We start from the raw sequence: 19239 nt of genomic DNA, 5'->3' as shown, positions 1-19239 counted from the left end.
CACCGCGCTCGCGCTGTATACGAAGAGCCAGGTTTTTTGGTAGTTTTGGGAAAAATACTTGAGAGGCTCGTTCTCAACGGACTGTTCAGGCACATCGAGAGTGTAGATGGTCTCTTGTCGGTGGACTGTAGACGCAAATGCTTCGGTAACATAAACCGCCAAGATAGCTCTCCAGCGTAAGAGGAGGGGGATTCGCTGCTGTGTAGTAGTGACCCTAGATGTAAGGAACGCGTTCAATAAAAACAGTTGGACGGCTATTGCCGATGTGCTCATGCGTCTTGAGTTTCCGTTGCAATTGTTTTTTATTGCTGCTCGCAGAGCCGTAATAACCCCCTATCTTACCGGAAGATCATGGAGCATAGTTGGAGCATAGATTTCTTCACTTGCACTCGGACGTCGATCAGCCACCCTTAACAGAACAGACGTAAACGAGAAGGTATCTGTAGAGCCTTTGGACCCCTGCTTCCATTATGTAGGAATATTGTGGCAAAAAACGAGGAGGTAAGTGGAGTTGCTGGAAAGAGGCTAATGAACTTTTATTAGTCACATTGAATACACATTTTCTAAAGCAACTGTTGGGACGCTTGTTTACAGATTTCGTTTACGCCTCTGCGTAGTTTGTGGGTAACCAACTTCTCCTTCGCTACTCAACTTATGTTTCTATCGGCTTTTGATAACATCGTCGATGGAGCTCCGCGTTGGAGATCCAACAACGATGCCACCAAGCCCAAAATATATGCATAGGCATCTTTTTATAAAGAACTTCATCCGTTGAAAGTTATCCATTGATACACATTAGGTTTCACTGGCGTACAACAGCACAGATTTCACGTTTAAGTATATTATTCGAATTTCAGTGCATCAGTTAATCTAATTGTTCTCCTGCATTTATCAAACGCGCAAAGGCATCTTAGAAAACGACACCTTTGAAAGCAAATTGCATTATAGTCAAAAAGAACAGCTTGGAAGACATCATTATCGCTTGATGGATTAATACAAATTAGCAGGTTTATTCCCTCAATCCTCCATACATCCAATACTTTCAAACAGAAGCGTGAGAAGATCTTCGACAAGCGCAGGTTATCGCTTGTCCTTGGAGGTCACCCATAGAGAAAGGACCCGTACCACCATAGTTCAACCAGGTCAGTTGCTCGTAGTAAAAACAAAGCTTGCCTCTCCAATCAATGATAGTGACCCCTGTAGAAAAACAGAAGATTTATCCATTAAAACCGTCATAAACCGTCGCCGTCGCAGCACCGCACCGGCTCGATTACAAATTCTCACCAATCGTGTCGGCTAGAAAGACGCCCCAGCTCGTTCGATGATCATTGACTGAGTTGCTACAGATGCGCCGCTGGCTGCGTCGTCGTTCGCTTACATAAGTCTGTCGACGATCGGTTGGTCTCGTTGACTAGTTGCGGTCTCTTAGCAGCTTGACGTTAGATGCTCCGACTACCTACTAGCCTATAAAAATCGGGTTGCAAAACATTTGAAATGGAGATTTTCGATTCATTTCTAACTCAACAAAACGCTGGCTGCTGCTGATGCTGAGAAGACCGTTCCGACTTGGACCGGCGATGCATTGTTGGTTGATCGTTGTCCACTGCCCCCGTTTGTTGTCGTCTCGGATTGGGGTATGTTGATTAGGTACGAGTTCGAGATGGGGTTTTGAGAAGGGAGCGAGCATCTGTCGTGGTGATACCTAATGAATTCCAACCAATTTTGGGGCCAAAACAGGTCCAACGAAAATGGCATCGCACAGTAATGCTGACTGTGCAAAATTAGTTTTATGTTTTCAAAAACAAGATTATAGGTTGACCCGGAGAAGGTGGTTTTGGTGTTTGGAGAGGAAATTTGAATAAGAGATGCATTTTTTTGCTCTGTGAGAAAAAGGCCAATTTGATAAAACGGTAGTTAGTGTTGTTGCATTTTGTTTTTGTGTTGCGTTTCACTAACACCAGAGACCGCCAATGAATCTCTCATCGCTGACCTTTACAAGACAAGGCTGTCTATTTTGATCTAAATGAGTTTTTAGATGCTGCTTAGTGATTGATCGAAGATTACTCTATTGACTTTGAATTATGTGTCTTGATTTTTGTTCTAATTGTGTTTTTTTTTTCTATTTCAGATCCATTGAGCTGTTTTTGTACGAGTCAGACGGTTTTTGACGTGATTGGTAAGTTAGAACGATGCGTATTGTAAACTGAAACAAAAACAAAACCTAATTAGCCTTTTGATTACAACTTATTGAATCGGCTATTCGGCTTGATTGCGATTCCATTAATTATCAGTTCCCGAAACCAAATTAATATCACAATCAAAAGCAATTAACATACTACACTGGCGTAGCCAGGGATGGGGGGGTGGGGTTAGGGTTAACAATTCCCCCCCCCCCCTGAGCAGAAATTTGTCGAACAAATTTTGAGTATAAAGCGCTTGGTGACAAAAACATTTTTCAGCTGTGCCGTTATTTTCAAACTACGAATACAATTGCTCATTACTGTTTACAGAATGTAAGAATCAAATCAAAGGAGGTATTATTGACCGTTGAAAACCCCTCCTAGAGACAATTTCTGGCTACGCCACAGACTAGTGACAAAGCTAAGCTATAGTGACTCGGGGTGACAACAGACGTAATAACATCAAGGAGAAGAAAGGCTTTGGCAGTTATAACTCTACAATTCCCAACTTCGCCTTTAGACGGAGTATAGTGTATTTTTTGTCTTTTTTTTCTTTCCTGGGTAATCTAAACTTTTTATTTTTGGCTGATTTTGAGGACTGTTTTTTATCTAGTTAATTTATTTGGGGCTCAATGGCGTATAACGCTTTACGGAGCCGAGGATCTTTCTTTGTACTTGATAGTATGCATTATACAGAGTAATAACTTTTAATGATATCTGTTAAATCATACATCTTGTACCGACTTTTCGAACCCTCTGAGCAGAATACCCTCTTCGAATGAGAGTAATAAATTTTGTACCTTTTAATTCCATCTTATTTTGCTTATCCTATGACAGATACGCGTATTTCGACTACAACTTGTAATCTTGGGATTCCAGGTGGTCCATGGATAACTGACGCCGAGGAAGATCACAAGTGGTAGTCGAAATACGCGTATCTGTCAAAGAATAAGCAAATAGGGAGGAATTAAAAGGTACAAAAATGGTTACACTTATTCGAATAATCATACATTTTCTAAATGTTTTCGTCTCAAAAAATCGGTATCCCAAAAAGGATTCCAGGAAAAAATAATAAAGTGTAGAAATGTTCATAAAAATAGAAAACCAATATTCACAAAATCACGAAATAAAAAGAATCACTTTCCAAAACATGTTTGAATCGATTTAAGATGACGAAAAATGACATTTAGATCGAAATACAAAAATGGGTATTAGAGGGTTAGCTTGAGAAATTTTCCTCAAGAAATCCTCCAAAAATTTTGTTTGATATTTTCCAAAAAAAGTCCTTCAGGAATTCATACAAGTTTTTAATTTGGGATTTTCGCAAGTATTCATCTAACAGCTTCATCAAGAATATCATGGGAAATTCTTCCAAGGGTTTCATCAGAACTTCCTTCAAGTTTTCCTTAAGAAGTTCTTCAAAGATTTCTTAAGGAATTCCTTCATAGATTTCTCTAGCGTTTTCGTCAAGGATTCTTTTATATCTTTTCATGTTTTTTTTTTCATGGATTCCTCTATGGATTCATTTAGCAGTTTTTTTTTTATGGATTGACAATGTTCTTTATAAATCCTTCCAAAATTTTCTTTTAAAAAAATCCCAAGAATTTCTTCAGGATTTCTACAGAGATTCTTGCAAAAATTTAGGATTTCCTCTAAAGATGATTTTAGAAATTCTTCCAAATATTTCTCTTCCAATTTCTCAAACCATTCTTTCAGAACTTCTTCAAGAATCCTCTTGAAAATTTCTCCTTCAATTTCATCAAGCATTCCTCCAAGTATTCCTTTAGGAAAGTCTTAAATGGTTTCCTTAGGAAGCACCATTCAGTATTTTCAACACATTTCGGGAATCTCTCTAAACACTGTTCCAGGAATTTCTTCAAGCTTCCTTTGTTGGACATCTCTTATGAATTCTTTCGAAAATTGATAACGGCGTTTCTCCAAAAAAATCTGAAATATCTCCAAGTAATCTTTTAAGAATTTTTCAAAGTTTTCCAGAGCATTTGTTCAAATAATTCATTCATAAATTTCTTCTAGGATCAAAGAATTTGATTGTAAGTTTCATTACAAAAAAAAACATTCGGAAATTTTTCCAATGCTTCGCTCAAGAATTGCTGTATTTTGTTTCGAAAAATTATCGAATGAAGTATAAAAGAGTTACTCCAGGGCTTTTTCAATGAGAAAATTCAATTCCTTTTAAAATTTATCTAAGATGTTTTCCAAAGGTTTCAAATTCTTAAAAAGATTCTTATTTTTCAAGGCAATGCTCCAAGTATTTTATCATCAATATTTCTCATCAATTTCTGCAAAGCTTCATTTGGACGTTACTTTAGAGCAGTGCTTCCCAAACTGTGCGCCGCGGCGCCCTGGTGCGCCGTGAACATTTCGCTGGTGCGCCGCAGGCTCTTGAGCCAAAACAAAAAGAAAAGAATCAATATGGGAATCTATTTTTTTTTACTTGATGAAATTTGGAAGTGCTGCTTCAGGGCATTTTTCCAAAATTTAGGTATCCCAGCCTTCTAATATTCTATTGGGTTTCTTTCCAGAATGATTTCCGTCAGTCTCCCGGTCTTTCAGCTCTCTACTAGTTTTCGGGACGAGATGTTTACCAACGTCAGTTTCACAGAATACTTCTGCAAATTGTGGGCTTCGTGCAAGTAGGCCACATCTAAAATTGATTATTTTTGAGATCTTGATGAAAAATTATGGAAAACTATGTTGCGTGGCTTTGTGTAACTTTTAAACTCATTAAGACCCATTGAGAAATTCTTTAAAGAAACGCGAGGTTCAGACATTCTTTATGAATTTTGTGGAGCAAAGACACTCCTGAAAGTTTATAAACTTTTTATTAGTCTTTAAAAACAGTCATCCGAAACTCATGTGAGATAGTCCTTCAAGCTTGGTAATGAACGATCCGTCATCGGCCTGGTCCTGAACATTCTATTTTTGTATTTATCTTAGTTTGCTGAACATTTCCACACTTTAAAATGTTTGTAATTCCCGCAGGAATCTAAGATTTTCATAAAGTTTTGTGAAATCATTTCAATACACTCGGATTTATAAAAGTATTACAGTTTCGATGTTTTTGATTGAATTATTTAGAATCAGCAGCTGGCTTCCCAAGTAACATTTTAAGTTTTGTTCGGCTCTATAAGATATCTTCATGACCAATTTTATAAAACTTGCAATAAAACTGAATCGTACATCAAAACCTCTTGATAACCTCTTTAAGAGCATCATCCGGCTAAGTGGACCACTCTCGGAGAGGTTTTGCAAACCGCATTAAGAGTAGCAATAAACTCGTTTTAAAACCTAGTTGAAAAATGTTCCATTCTTTAAGCTAAATTAACTATTTTCCATTCACGTAAGCTAATTATTCAATATGGCGACGACCATAACCAGCGAAAATAAAACGAAAGCAAAGTTACTTTTATGATGACCGCAATAAACCTAGCAGTGTCGTAGTTTCTGCTTTTCCACCAACAGATGTCGTTACTTATCGAACGGATCGCCATCTGTTGAAAGTTTTAACAGTTTTATTGTGGTGATAATGATTGCCAGAAGGTTTACATATCGGAAAGTTTTGTTCACTCTTAAAATTTGTCTTTATGAATATCTTCAAGTATACTATAAAACATTTCACAAAAGCAGTCATAAAACTGTGAGTTTTAATCATTGCTGTAATAAAACCTTAATAAAAATCAAACAAAACCAATCAGCAATGGAATTGTTACTTGGGTTTAGATGCACATAGGAGTTTTTGCTTGAGTTTTTGTCATATTTGTTTAGTTAGTGTGATAAATAAATATGACATTTGAAAACTAACAAATATTTATGAAACCGTTAAACAATTTTTCTTTTAAAACAGAAAAAGTGCAACTGAAAATACTTTACAAGCTTGCATTTAAATTTTTGAGCTGAAGTTTTTTTTATATAATGAAAATTTTCTGTTTAAAAATGTTGGTGCGCCGCGAAATTTTTGAAAATTTCGAAAAGCGCCGCGACAGCAAAAAGTTTGGGAACCTCTGCTTTAGAGATTTCTTAAATAATACTTGCGATAAGTCCTTCTGAAATTTATTCAATGATTCTCCTACCATTTTTTTTTCAAAAAATTTATGAGACATTGTTCAACAGTTTATTAATAAATTCCATCAAGGATCTTAAATGTTATAGTTAATTTCATAAAAAAAAATCTTCAGAACATTCTCTAAGATTTCTTGTAGGAATTCCTAAATTTTCTTCTGATATTTAACCAAGAAATCTTCAACGTGTTTTTTTATACTTTTATTGACGTGTATTTTAAGTTAAAGCTAATTCTACACTTTTCGTAGAGTTGTTCCAAGGGTTTTCAAGGAAGAATTTCAATTTCTTTAAGAATTTCTAGGTGTTTTTTTTCCAAGGTTTCTTCCGAAATTTCTTAAAGTATTCTTACAGAAGTTTCTCAAAAAAAAATCTAATGCAATCTAATACAAATCTTTCTGGAGTCTCTCTATAGCGTACTACAAAATTGGTCTAAGAAATAATATAGGAATTCTACAAAAACTCCTTTAGGAATTGTCCAAAAATATGCTTTCTGAATTATTTTGCAAAATCCTTTCGAAACATTAGTTTTCATAAAGGATTTGTGCAAGTGATTTTACAAAATTTATTTAAAAATTCTTCGGAAAATTCATTCATAAATTTCTACAAGGATCGCTCTAGAAGTTCATACAAAAGTATTTAAAATCTAAGAATTTCTTCGGAAGTTTGTCCAATGATTCCTCCAGGAATTCTGCCAATGATACCTATGAGAAGTCCTTTAAAGATTTTTTTGCGATTTCTTTTATGATTTTTCCCAAATTCCTGAATAGTATCAAAGCACATCATCAAGTATTTCACTATTACTTCTTTCAGAAATGTTTTTTTTTTAAGTATTCTTCAAGAAATTTGTCAAGATTTTCCCTCATGATTTCTAGACCAACATTTGAAAAGGGCGTAACAGCCATTTTGAATTTCTGCTTCTCCCGTCCCTCCTAGGCTTACCCCCCATTATTCATGAAATGTTTTACCAGTAACAGATAGATCTGACTCCCCTCTATCTGTTAACGGGAAAAGTTTGCATAAAAATATTGAAATACGCCCAGGAGGGACGGAACAAGTGAGAATTTGCAATGGTTGTTCCGCCCTTTTCAAATGTTAGTCTAGATTTACTACATTTCTTAAGTTGTTGTTGTGGGAATCGACGGTACCGTAAACCGGGGTCAAATTGATATTCGGGTTGAAATTAATCAGTCGTTTTACAAATAATTGAAGCAATTTTTGAATAGTTTCCTTAAAAATAGCATTAGGTATCAGATTCCAACTGCACGATACCTAAAAGGAAACTATTAAAAATGTGGTGATTTTACCGGAAAAACTTCTGATCAATTTTGACCCGAAGATCAATATGACCCCGGTTTACGGTTATCAAAATGTTCCTTGATATTCAATGGTCACGAAATAACTTACTAGGTGAAGAAGAAAACCGGCTATGTCATTTTATGTTTTGAATATTCATAGCATAGCCGACCGCACACATCCTGGGGTGGCTTCGATAGAAACGTTTAATGCGCCAGAAAAGTTGCCTGGGACTTGACAAACTTTTCATTTAACGACCTCCTTTTTCGACACCTGGCCAGGTCCTTACGATCAGGGGGGTCATTTTATGTTTTGAATATTCAATGCAAAAATAATCATATTCATGTTGTTTTTTTTTTCAATGACCTGAACATTTAGCACTCTGGGTGCTAGTATGTAGCGAGTAGCTCAAAATTCATCAATTTTTACTAGTATTCATTTCAAACTATCGTCATGTTAAGAGCAAAACCCCTAAAAATTCTCTATAAATTCCTCCAGGAATTCGTCAGAGAATTACTCGGGGAATTTCTCCTTTTTGATTTCCATCATGGACGTCTTGTGGAGTTCCGGTTTCATGGTTTGTACCAAGAAATGCTTCAGAAATTCCTCAATTCTTTCAGACATTCTTACAGATACTGCTGCAAGAATGCATCAATGAACTCCTTCAGGAATTTTCCCATTGATTTCGTCAGGGATTCTATCATGGATTCCTCCGGAGATCCCGTCAAAAACAACTTTAGTGGTTTCCCCAAACATTCTACTGGAACTTTCTACCGGAATATCTTTATAGGTTTCTTTAGTAATTGTTCCAGTTATTTTTTTTTTAAAGAAATACTTTAAAAATTTCTCCAGAGATTACTAAAAAAATTTACCAGGGATCCTTTGAAGTACTTCTGCAGGTATTCTTTCATGGATTTCTCCAAATATTTCTTTAAGAACTCTAGAGATTGCTTCAATTTTTCCTTCTGGAATCATTCGAAGTGTTTCTGCAGGTATTTCTTCAAAGAATAATACTTGCGGAAAATTGTACCAGAGATTGATGAAACTCAAAAAGTTCTTCAGGACAGGGGTTTTCAAAAATACTTTGTAATGAATAAACACAACAACAAACATCATTCAAGTAAGGTATTTTTTTATTTAAAGATAATCATTCTTGAAGACCAGAAAATCAATGATTGATTTCTAAATAAATTCACCAGAGTTTTACTGAAAACGTGTCTATAATATTAGATGAAATCTTCTTCCCGTCCTCTAATGAGCTGACCAGACAACTAGGAAGTCATTTATAATAATTCTTGTCAGTTATGTTTCAGACCTCTGGAAATGAAGTCTACAAGAATATTGCATTGACTTTGTCATAGATTTTTCCAAAAATCCAGTAATGGTTTTGGGAAAGCGTCCGTCACTAAGGATCTCGTTATGAATCCGCCAAACAATGTCAGGAATTTCATTAGCACTCAGCATTTAAAAGGATCTTGCACATTTACACCAACATCCACAGCTTTTTTTATTTTATTTATGGCACTTTACACCGGAGTGCATTCGTGTCACAAAAGAAAAACCAAATACATTTAAATTTGTATTTACAGCTCTTTAACACCTATTTCACATTCTTCAATGAATTTTACGAATCTGTCTGTTCGATTCAACCGTTTTCTAAATGTAATGATCCACGCATCAACATCATTTCGGACTGGATCCGGACCGGAGTCAGAATCGTCATCCACACTCGCATTGCATTCCACATCCATTTCATTAGCGATTTTGTTATTCGAACAATGATTGTCATACGGTCTTTTTACTCTCGTTGCCTGCTGTTTCAGCGTTTGTTCATCCTCGCGAATGACTTTTTCGTTACAATCGTATCTGCATGAGGATTTTTACAAGCATTTTTCTCAATTTTATCAATGTTTTCAAGAAATTTTACCAAGAATTTATTTAGGAGATTTACCAGGGATTCTTTTACGACATTTACCAAAATTTTTGTTAGCAAGGGTTTCTGCACTAGTTACTTCAGAGATTTTTCATGCCTTTTACAAGAATTCCTTAATAAATAATTTAAATTATCCCATCAGCATTCCTGTAGGAGGTTCTTCAGGAGTTCTTTTTGAAATTTAGAGATATATTTTTCCAAGATGTCTAGAATCTTCAATCCCAGATGAATCATTAAGGTGCGTTCAATTTCGAGCTCACTCGCCTACCACATTTTGAACTAAACAATGTTCAAATAGTTTTAATCGCACCGTGACAAATTTGAACTCAATCGCAAATTGATCGCGTTCAAATGCAACATGATTGAAAACCATGCATGGATGTCTCTGGAAATTCATTCAAAAATTCTCCAGATATTTCTACAGAAATACCTCCAACGATGCCTCCACAAAATCTTCCATCAAATTTTCAAGGAATTCTGCCATGAATGTCTTCAGTGGTTTCTGCGAGAGCTACTTCAGAAATTATACCTTTGTTTTCTTTACAAAATTGTTAGTTTCCTTTAGAATTTTCTCCCAAATTTCTCTTGGAATCTGCTCTGAATTCATTTAGATATTGTTCTAGAAAATCCCCATTTGGCTTAAAGGCCATTTGGCATTATTTCCATTTGGCATAATATCGTTTGGCATAACATGAAGAACAGCCTTCTTGGTAAGAATGTGCATAATATTGGTTATGCCATATGGCCATATGGAATCCTTGAGGAAAAAATGTGAGAATTCCTTAAAGAAAGTCTGAATAGTATCAAAGCAATCCCTGAAGAAACATGCAAAAGAATCAACTCAGAATTTTCTAGTAGAATTTTGAAATAAATGCCCAAAAAAATGGGAGTCATACAGTATTGGACAGAATCAAGAACGCATTGGTTGTTGTACATACAAAATGCTCAAATTTGAGGGTCTTAGTATTAGCTACTAGTGCACCAATTGATCTCAAAGTATAACTGGACATTCATAAAAACTTGAAATTTTATCTGTAAAAAAATAGGATAATTTTGATCTCAGGAAAAAAACTTCTGGAAACATTCCAAAAGGAAGGAGGAATCTTTGAAGGAATCCCTGAAGAAACTTCCTGAAGAATTTCAGAAGGAACTCCTGGAGGAATTCCTATAACAACCTAAAAAATACCTAAAAAATCCCGTGAGGAGTTCCTGGAGCAATTCTAGATGGAGCTTTTTGCAAAATCTTGAATAAACTTGCGGAAGAATCTCAGAAGGAGCTATTTGTAGAGTCCTAGAGACAGCTACTGGTTCAATTTCTGAAGAAAACATAAAAAAAAGTTCTGATGGAATCTCAAAAGAAATGCCGGTTGAAATCCTTGACGAGATGTTCGAAGAAACTGCTGGTTGAAGAAAGTAGAAGAAAACCTTGAAAGAACTATTGCAGGAAACCATGGATAAACTTTTAGAAAAACCTTAGAAAAAAAAACTCTCGGAGAAATCTTAGAAGCAACTTTTGGTGGTATCTATGAAGGAACTCCGGATGGAATTCTTGGAGGGATCTCTGAAGGAACCCCTGAAGAAATTCTTGAATAAATCCCAGAAGGAAGTGCTAGAGGAATTAAAAAGGGAGGAATTCTCAGAAATGACAATCCTCCCTTTTTAATTTCTCCTTGAGAAATTCTAAAATGAACTACTGGAAGAATTTTAGAAGAAACTCCTGTATGGTCTTTCAAATTCCGTGATAAATTTTATTCAAAAAACCAATTTGATATTCTTAACACATTTATTAGTGAGCAAACTAATATCTTGAAAGGAGCTCCTAGACTAATATGATATTTAACTTTATTGGCAGCATCAACTTTCTGTTCTTCGGCATCAAGCAGAACGATGGTTGGATTATAGAGTCATTAGCTTTGGTGATAATCTCCACTGGTTGCACCTATGTTCTTGATGTCGGCGATATGAACCTGCCCAACTATTATTTTTGCTGTATAAGAGCTTATGCAAGCTTCCTTCCAAAAGCGTTTGCTCCATAAGCTGTTATGCAACTACTTTTGTTAGTAGGCTGGCTGTCGGCAATGTATTCTTGCTAAATATTGTTGTTTTTTCATAATATTCGTTAAATATACAAGTTAAAATTGAAATCAGAACGAAGATTCGAGTTTTTTTTTTGCTTTTTGACATATGAACATTTTGTTGAAGGGAGGGTTGTTTCACAAACTACGTCATTTATAGGGGGGGGGGGGTATCTGAATTTGTTACGGAATGCTACGAGGGGGGTATTAAAAATCTCCTTAAAAAGCTTCGTCATTTATGGACGCTCCCTTACTTCATTGTATACTAAATAGTCATATATTATCATACATCTTTTAAATATTCGCTATTTTACCATCCTGTTATCTACTGGAAAATGTTTCAGTTCGGAACTCTTTCTAAGTTGATGATTAGATTCAATAACAATGCTTGCATTGACTTGGCCTCGTGTGACTATGGGTCTATGTTATTATAGATAGTAGCGACATCTGCAATGGTAATGGATATACTCATCTTTGCAACTCCATGCACGATTTGTGAAAGTGTTCATGCTATGCTATGCTATGCTAAGAAATTTTTGGACGAAATTTTTGGAAGAATTTCTTAAAAATGTGCGAATAAATATATGCAGAAATACAAGCATGAACTTATGTAGCAATCCTTGTAGGAATTTCCTAAGAAATTCCTTAAGTGGCTGTTCATAAACCATGTTGACCAAATTTTGGGCATCCCAGACCCCCTTCCCGCTTGCAGATTTTTATCAATATGATAATTTTAATATTTGTACAAAGCGAAGAATTTGACTAGACATCCTTCCCTCTTTAAACGTTTACGTGATTTATGAATGACCTCAAAGGAATCCCTTAAAGGGAAGACTTTCTGAAGAATTTTCAAGGGACTGCACCTTGAGGAATGTTTTGAGAAATTTTTGGTCTAATCATTCTAGGAAATCATGCAAAATTCTTCTCTCCGTAAAAATTTCAGAAAAAAAAATTATGAAAAATCCCCAAAGGAATTTCTGTTGGTGTCCCTGCAAGTGATCGTTGAGAATTTTATACAAATTTCAAAAGGATTTTAGCTGAATGTTCCGTTTACGATAATTTTCCGAAAAAAATCCTTATCAGGCGTAATAGTGAAATAGCTTTCTTAGAAGCGTAAAAGGGGCACTGAAATTTGAAAACCTTGCACTGCTCAGAGGTTTCAGAAGGGTTCAGAAGGGTTCAGAAGGAATTTCCAGAGCATGTTAGGGCGTTTCAGGGGCTTTAAAGGGTTTCAGGCGAATTCAGGCGGTTTCCAGTAAAGTATCTGAGGCTCGTATCCAACACAGTGCAGTGGGCGGAGCAACCATTAAAAGTTGGTATTCACCACAGATCCAGTTAGTGCAAGCAGTCTTCCCAAAAACACGAGCCGCGTTGAGCCTGAGCTCAATTTTGCAAGTGCGCGTTCATCCCGAGCGCGCATTCTCTCTCATGTTCGTGTTTGTCGAGAGCATCGAGCAGGCAAGGAAAAAATGAACACGGCGCGCTCGAGCTCAGGCTCGAGCTCAAGCGCAAAACTCAGGCTCAAGCCGTGTGTGCGAGCCTACTAGCCAGCTTGTGTTTGTCGTTCTTCGGCAGGCGGTGCGCGGTGGCAAAGCTAGGTGGGTTACCGTTGCCTGCGTGACACCGGTGTGCGGTTTCTCAAGTGATCGAGAACAATGTTTACTATTTTTAGTGACTAAATTTGATATGCCGCAGTTGATTCCTGGGCTTGCTGCTGTTGCTCTTTAGCCGCATGGTTTTCACGCTACCGCCGATTACCATGCCGACACAGTAAGGCTTACAATATCATCACCATGATCTTATCTAAATACACCAGTACATGGACACAATATTCCTTTACAGATCCCCGTTTTAAAAATATAACATGTATATATACCCATTTTGTTATTGATAACTAAGTTGTTCGTCGACTATTCGTTAGGATCCGTATGGTTCAATTTGAGATTATTCTGGTTATTGTTGGTAATAGCCGGAACTATTTTTTTAACGTATCTGCTAGAACAAAGCCTGCTTCTCAGCCAGTCCAATGAGGCTGAATTCCCACGCCTTCATAGCTGTGGCTAAATGTCCCCCTAATTAATTAACTTATCCTTACGTAACTCGCGCGGTTGGCCACCACTGCTAGGTGAGTGCAACAATTTTTTTGCAATTTCTCATCGTAATAAGCTGTTTTACCTCACGCAAATCTGAAAGGAAAAGGCCTACTTTCCCACACCAAATTAACAGTGCTGTAATGGTTCATTACAGCACTGATTTGCGTTGCGTAATGAACCATTACAGCACTGTTTTCAGTTTTGGTCAACATCTTGATGCTTTCTAAACACAGTTTTGTAAAATTGTGACAACTGCACAGTATAACATGTTATGATCAGATTTTCTTGAACATGGCTATGAACATCAGTGTGCAGTTTGATGAAAAAGTTTTGTTTAACACTATCCTCAAGGGTAATTTATAAAATTGCAAAAAACGTTGTACGCAACTCGGTGCAGAACTCGATTTTTACAGCACGAGTCGTACATTTATCCAACGAGGCTTGCCGAGTTGGATAATTACGACGAGTGCTGGAAAAATCGAGTTCTGCACCGAGTTGCGTACAACGTTTTTTGCAATTTTATAAATTACCCTTGAGGATAGTGTTTATTCTGCACCTTGTTACGTAAACTACTATTTTTCAATGTGTTGTACAAAATACAACACCGCGATCGCATGAGGGTTAAGCTTTTAAATCATATCTATATGAATATCACATCCCAAGTGTTTTCGTATGCAACAGAAAAATAGATAAGATCTTCGATCGCAGTGTCATACAGTGGTGACCAGATTTTGTAAATCCCCGATTTAGTCTACTCCCGGTTTTGCTGGCTTTTTTATCCGATTTTACCCAATCAATTTTGAGCAAGAAAAAAGTGTTCTAGTTTGCATTGCCATTTTATAATTAGAATTAGTTCAGTTAATATCTTTTGGCGTCATATATACATTACGTAACGCACAAATTTCGCGTTACTTGAAAACGGCTAAATAATTTAACAAAGTAACACATTTCTACGCCTAACCCTATCCAACACTTTTTTTTTTTAAACAGTATCGTTTGAAGTTGGTCTCATTTCAAGTGGTTAATATGCTAATCAAAATAAACATGTACTTAAGGCAAGACAGACATGCTTCCATGTCTCCATTTTTTTGATTTTTGATTTTTTATTACATAACGAAACAATATTTTTTTCAAAATCGTGTTTCGTACACATGTACAGAGGTGGGTACACTTATCGTTAACCGTTAACGCATTTTGGACGAACATTTGCCTCTTAAAAGTTTACTATCAATGTTCTTCCATTTTGGTAAGAAAGTAAGGTGTACCTTTCTATTGAGGTGGAAAAAGTTCGATTTGAGGGCTTTCGAGTTATTGAGAGGTGAACGCAATTTAACGGTTAACGGTTAACAACAACTATTCGTAAACCGTTAAATTGCAATAACTCAAAAACTTAAAGTTCATATTGAACTTTTTTCATTTCAATAGAAAGGTACACCTAACTAGCAGAATGGAGAACATTGATAGAGAACTTTGAAGTGACCTTTGTGGAAATAGAGGCAAATGTTTATCTAAAATGCGTTAACGGTTAACGGCAAATGTGCCCACCTCTGGGCATGTAGAGTATGGATCAACCTTTTTTTGTGAAATTTTGTTTAAAAATTGTTTTTGCAGCAACGAAAAACATTCTCCACGACGAAAACATTTCAGGAGATACCTTGATCCTTACTGTACATGTGTATGAAAACCGATTTTGAAAATATTGCTTCGTTATTTCATTAAAAATAAAAAACCAAAAATGTAAAAAAAAATTGGAACCAGTTTCGCCTTAAGCAACCGTTCCAAACAAGCCGTTTTCATATTAAAATCAACTTAATTTTCGAAAAATTTCATTGAATTTCTGTATGGATTTTTCGAAGTTCCATATCAAATTTTTAAACTACTTCGAAGTTTCAAAATACATGTAGGGATTTGCAGGCCTATCTCAAAAATTTTTTTTTGTAGGTTCCTTTAAAATTTAAGATGTTTCCAATGAATATTAAAGTCTAAACCTCAGCAATACAATTTAGTTGCTGTAAATCTCGTTTTTTTGTAAGATTCTAAGCAGTATAATCTTATCTCAACAAAAATCTAAGATTTAAACTTACCTATACCTATCTCAACGAAACAATCAAACAATCATAGATTGAACAAATATTTAAAAAAAACACCGTCCTCAAACAGAGACTGTACGGACTAAACATTGAACTATCATTAACATATTAACTAATTAACTATTAACTAATTAACTAGGCGATGGACATTACACGAACAACACCCAATGAAGAATTTTCCGTTTGACGAAAATTTTTCAATCGAACCCATTAAGCTGAATTAAAAACAATGTGGAAAACTTGTAGGTAGTTATAGAACATTTGTATTTTATAAAGTTTGCAATTATATTTAAGACATTGTTTACGAAAAAAACAATATATAAAAAAAATCAACATTTTTTTCAATCCACATTTTTCATTTATTTTAGATATAAAAAACACTTTTTTTGGATGTCCACGTGGACATTGGTGGAAAGGGGTAGGGGTCAATGAAAAGTCCACGCTTGTCCACGGGGAGGGGGGAGGGGGTCAAAAACCATGAATTTTCTGTCCACGTGGTATATGGACGGCCCCTAACCAGTTCCGTTTTTACTGTCGTCTACAGTCTTTTGTAGACCACATTCACTTCAACAATTACCTTCAACACGTACTTTTGATAACCGTGCTATGCTAGCGAGTGACGCCAGAGGATACGTATTTGGAGAGATCAACATGGTTCATGTTTCATCTTGTGGTTAAAATTTGACTTTTCTTCATTTTTACCAACATTTTCCCCAACGATAACCCATACAATCATCATGCGGACCGTGAAGACATAAAAATTTGCACTCATGTTTTGCATGTTGGTGATTTCAGTAACCCCTCCTCCCCCCGACTTTTGATCACACAAATACTTGAAATTTTTTTTGAATTAAGCGTATACTTTGAATAGTCCCCTGTCCCTCCCCTCTTATCTAGAAGTTTACGTGCTTTATGAACGCCCCTCCTCCACGGTTATTTTGGAACGCTAAGAAGGACCGAAATGTTCCGTAAGTGTAGAATTAGCCTAAGTTAAAATACACGTAAATAAAAATTCAAAAAAAAAAAAAAAACGAAATGTTCCCGCGTTGATGCGACAAATTGTAATTTTCCTAAAACAACTCTAGTACAACCATCGAAAGCGACCGTCAGCTCTACAAATGTTGCTTAATATAAAAATTTAATTCGGAAGCTTTTTTTGACCCAACTGAAGAACTTACAATATTTTAACCCAGCCGCCCTTTGGAGGCCTAAAATACGTCATGGCGACCAGCAATGTGTTTATTAAATATAAAAAAAAAAACAACCCATACTTAATCGAAGTGGACCAGAAAAAAAAGAATTTATCATCACCGGTGAATCACGCCATCAACAACTGTGACGACAGCAACTGCAAATGTGGCATTGATCCGTTGAAACATTTTTCAGCTAACCCAGCTTGACCGCAGTGCAAAACCGAAACGAGTGCGAAGCTGCAAACACCAATGTTTTCAGCGCGGCTGTGAGCGCCGCTGCGAGCGCGGTGCAAAACATGAGCATTGAGCTTGAGCTCGAGTGCATGTTCATCCCGACGTGTGCATGCATGAACTCGAAGCTAATGTTCATTGGAGAGTGTGAGCACGGCTACACATCCGCGCGGGGCTGCACCTTGAAGACTGAGTGCAAGTTTTCTAGTGTTTGGAGAACGCTGATTTATTTCGATGGTTCCCTACATTTTACGGCAGAATCCAAAAGGCAAAGAAGTCAACACGTGCATCGGTCTAGAGTCTACAACAGAAAACGCCACGTTTTGCATATCAAATAGTTTTATAGTTTTTATTTTTTGTACAATTTTGAAGCCAGCTGGGAAATATTTTACAGCCGAAAACAAAAAGATGAAAGGAAATTCAGATTGGCCATAACTAATAAAAAAGTTATGATGTAAAAACATATCTCAAGCGGAGTTCCTATAAAACCACCTAGCAACTCCAAAACCCTTGGAACGCAGGTGTTCATTTGAGATTTAAATAAAATATTCTAGTATCATCAACAATAAACACTCACCCGCCGTTACATCCGGATTGGCATCTCATTTGGCAATTTAAACATAAACCGACATCACCGCCTATCATCCATATTTGGCCAGGACAGCTTTGAGCCGTTGACCGATCGGTAAAGCACACAGTTTCAACCTCATCAATGATGATGGTAGGCAGCTAGTAGGTAATCGCGCCACTTGAGCGGTGGCTTCTATATTCGTCTGTTTTCCACTATAACTCAGTCAAATTTGAACCAATTGACACAACTTTTGGAATGTGGTGAGATAGGTATAGTATCTACCCGTGTACAACATTTCAAGTCAATTGGTTCAAAATTGACTGAGTTATAGAGGAAAACAGACGAATATAGAAGCCACCGCCCAAGTGGCGCGATACCCTAAGTGATCGAATCGCCATCAATGAAAAGCGGTTCTGCCGTTGAAAAACGGACAACCGTAATCGCTTCACTTACTCATCTTCCCTCGGTTTACAACGCGCGCGCGCGCGCCGGTACTGCAACTGGCGTCGTCGTGATCGAGAACCCGATCGCACCCACCAAGGTCGACCGGATTACCTGAAACAGGCAGGCGCAGTTGCATTTCCTCGACCTAGGCCGAACGCAAGGCTTGTTTATTGACGACGACGAGCGACGCGACGACGTCAGGATTCGCACGCGAACATTTCCGCGTTGAAATGCTGAACTTGGATTGGGAATTACCTACATATTTGCTGCGCTGGAGCTGCTGTAGGCCCGATCAAGGCAATTCGTCGTCGTCGTCGTCGCAGAAATCACCCGGAGTGAAAGGCTGTAATCCTTCGACGGCGAGCTTCAAGGAAGCATTGCACGCGCTGTATTTTCCGGAGTCGATAAAAACAAATAAATGCATTGATGATTGTTTGCGCGGAGAAAATATTATTTTTTCGAATTGATTCGGGCTTGGGCTTCGGCTGAAGTTATGCAATGCAGACTGTAGGGTTGGGCTTCTTCGCACTTGAGTTTGGGTTCAAGTTGAGAGGTCAGGTAGATTGGTTTGGTTCTTCGTCGAAGGTACAAAACCACTTGAAGAGCTTGGGGTCGGTTTAGTTCAGTGCAGGTTGCATACGGAGCGACCTGTAGGATCGATTCAAAAGTGAGGTGTTGAAAAGAAGAAAGTAGTGAATTCACGATTTTGTAGTAGAAAGTGTTCTTCGAGAAGTGGGTATGTAATAAGATACACAAATATTCAACAATCAAATCCAGTTTAATGGAGCTGATCATTAACCCAAGTCACGGTCAAGTTCACCTGCAGGTTCTGCATGGTGCAAAGACAGCTCCGAAAAACAAGATAACGATCTGCAGGCATCTTCTCACGGTCAAGATTACGCAATGACGCGTCGTTGTAACTTCAAGTGCATCCACTATTGGCTATCTATGGAGGTACTTCCTTTCTCTTTTGTTTTGCTTGGTCCGGTCTGGAAGCCGCGCTCACTGAAAGACATTCCAAAAGTGCAACACAAAAGTTAATCACCTGAGGTGAGG

At 37.0% G+C, this 19239-nt stretch overlaps 2 protein-coding genes across 3 annotated transcripts in view; one reads left to right on the top strand and one right to left on the bottom strand.

The window, feature by feature from the left end:
* LOC109401984 (D-beta-hydroxybutyrate dehydrogenase, mitochondrial-like) overlaps positions 1–19239 on the bottom strand; it is a gene marked incomplete at its 3' end in the record, with an annotated part of 357759 nt that overhangs the window by 178220 nt on the left and 160300 nt on the right.
* The window catches only part of LOC109401974 (elongation of very long chain fatty acids protein 7), a 195301-nt gene that overhangs the window by 72422 nt on the left and 103640 nt on the right, over positions 1–19239 (top strand). The window contains exon 2 of the mRNA XM_029874850.2: positions 2129–2176. The gene's annotated coding sequence lies outside the window, so the exon portion shown is untranslated. The remainder of the gene's footprint in view (positions 1–2128; positions 2177–19239) is intronic.

The sequence above is a fragment of the Aedes albopictus genome, chromosome 3 (genome assembly GCF_035046485.1).
Source record: "Aedes albopictus strain Foshan chromosome 3, AalbF5, whole genome shotgun sequence".
NCBI lineage: Eukaryota > Metazoa > Arthropoda > Insecta > Diptera > Culicidae > Aedes > Aedes albopictus.
Note: the sequence above shows the minus strand (reverse complement) of the source record. Positions and strands in the feature narration are given on the sequence as shown.